We start from the raw sequence: 2,805 nt of genomic DNA, 5'->3' as shown, positions 1-2,805 counted from the left end.
GTGAACTTGCTGTCTCTTTCTACCTGAACTGTTCGAATTCCAAAAGTTGAGTGAGATTGTAATTACTTACCGCCGTACTCAGAGACAATATTTAATAACGATTAACCTTCAATTTAATGAAGAGTTTGACAGATAATGTATGGGGCTGATGTCAAAATTTTGAATTAATTAAAGGCCGTGTTCGTCGGCGTAATTTTTAGCGCATTCGCTGCAAAACCTAGTTATTGCGCATGTCCAAATCATGTCATGCCATGGCAACGACAACTGTTTACAACTTGACATTTAACCCAATTGCAATTTGTTGGTGGCGTTGCAATGAACAAACCAGTGGGAGAGCCATGCTTCGGCACGAATGGGCCGTCTCGACCGGAGAAATACCACGCTCTCACAGAAAACCGGCGTGAAACAGCGCTTGCGCTGTGTTTCACCGAGTGAGTGAGTTTACCGGAGGCCCAATCCCCTACCCTATTCCCTTCCCTACCTTCCCCTATTAACTTCCCTTCCCATCCCTACCATCCCCTGTTACCCTATTCCCTCTTAAAAGGCCGGCGACGCACCTGCATCTCTTCTGATGCTACGAGTGCCCATGGGTGACGGAAGTTGTTTCCACCATGTAACCCGTTTGCTCGTTTGCCCTCTTATTTCATAAAAAAAAACAATTAAATTTTTAAATTTTTCCAAGTATTCCATATCCATATTTTCCAAAATAAAATAATCAAACACTATCATGGTGTTAAATAAATTATTTGTGCGGCTGTTAGACAATTTAGGCTTATGTATTTATGTTTAGCTTTTATTATTTTAATCATGTATAAACAATTAAGACGTTGTTTACGACTTGACCAGCAACTTGTTATGGCGTTGCCATGACATCTTTTGGACATGCGCAATAAAAGGTTTGTCCAAAAATACGCCGACGAACACGGCCATAGTTTGTGCGTTTTATGATGATATGCGTGACACATTATAATTGACAATAGTAGGGAAGTTACCTAACAAAAATTAATCGATAGTTTAAAAATATCGAATCACTTCGTAAAGGAATTGCAATCGAAATTATCGATTTCGTACTGACATTTCAGTGGTGCCAGCGATTTAAGATGGCCGCCCTTTTTTATCGATTTGATTTCGATTCAACAGAGTCAATCTCTATTGACATAAGTTCCGTTTCATGCATATGACATTTTTGAAATGTTTTCATAACAATAATTTTATACTCCTATTTCACAATTAATATTTATAATTTTTATTAATAAGTAAGCATTTAGCATCTTTTCATTTTTCTTCATTTACAATTATAGGAAACATTTGTTTTTGTAGATGGAATATAATTTATTACATTTTGATTTTTTTGTTTTCTTGTAAAAAAAACCCGTAGCAAGGAACATGAAAACTGTCACCCATATCATCTTAGAACGCACAAACTATAGAAATAAGTAATTAATGTTCCACTCTGAGTGCGGCAGATAATAAGTTTTTACATATCAGAATGCTCAAGTGATATGGCCTGTATCAATATCATTGTATTAATTAAACAGCTATAATAATAATTATTGGTTTAAGCTGTCAAACAATCAGCTATATCATATTAATAATTACTAGATGACGCCCGCAACTCCGTTGCGCCAAAACATTACATTTTTTTTTAATTTTTTATTATGAAATGCGCATTTAAAATATTATTATGGATATCAAAAGTAAATTATGTTTTTTTACAGATACGAATAAGAAGCAAAACAAAGTGAAATCTGATGGTGCCTTAGATTAAGATATATAAACTTCTTAGAACTATGTAAGTATGTAGTCAAGTCTAATATCACTATTTGAGTATTGTTGCAGAGAGACTAAAACTTACCTTCTTAGTACCAGTAAGATAAGACACGACGTAGAACTTTTTAAAATGTCGATTCAAAATTTAACTTTATTCATTTACAAGGGTTTAATATTCGAGCTACATCATGCTGAAGAGTCTTGCGCTGATATTGTAGTATAATTTTGTGTCGTGAATAAACTGTAAGTTTTAGTTTGTGCTGACCTTTTGTTTGTCAAATGATAATAACATTGAGGCTTCAAGCGCTCCCTAGACGGTAATTCAGCATGACATGCACACATGATCGCTTATTGTACTGATTGATGCGAATGACATGCAAACTACATATTTTGATCGACAAGTTGTTTAATTTTTCGTCCTGCAATATGTGCATGCATGGGCGTACCGAGGGGGGGGGGGGGGGGGGCAGGGGGGGGCAGCTGCCCCCCCCCCTGGATCATGTTGACGTCCCTACTAAGTATACCTATTATCTAGTACTTTCATCTTTAAATTAAAAATAATGAAACGAATTTTTGCCATTTGTTTGCAATACAATATTTTTACAACTAAAAATTATTAATTTTTTATTCTTTATAAACACCTAGCTTATAAAAAAATCTGATTTGCCCCCCCCCTGGCCTAGAATCTGCGTAATTTGCCCCCCCCCCTGGCCCAGAACCTGGGTAATTTGCCCCCCCTTGTCCCAGAACCTGGGTACGCCCATGTGTGCATGACTGTTTCGCGATCGGTATGTCGTGCAACAATTAATACTGTCATGTAAATGCATGTCATGCTGAATTACCGTCTAAGGAGTGCTTTAGGATGATATTGATCTATAATAACAGACCAATATACCAAAAATTAATAAGCCAGTATAACTAAACCTATAAGCAAACTTGACTACTTTTATATATCGGTCACAATCAAATCGTTTACATATTTTATTCATAGTAAAATGTATGTCAAATTTATTAATAAATATACTTAAGTATATA

The sequence above is a fragment of the Aricia agestis genome, chromosome 9, assembly GCF_905147365.1.
Source record: "Aricia agestis chromosome 9, ilAriAges1.1, whole genome shotgun sequence".
In the NCBI taxonomy this organism is placed as follows: Eukaryota; Metazoa; Arthropoda; class Insecta; order Lepidoptera; family Lycaenidae; genus Aricia; species Aricia agestis.
The sequence above is the reverse complement of the archived record's forward strand: the minus strand, read 5'-3'. Positions refer to the sequence as shown.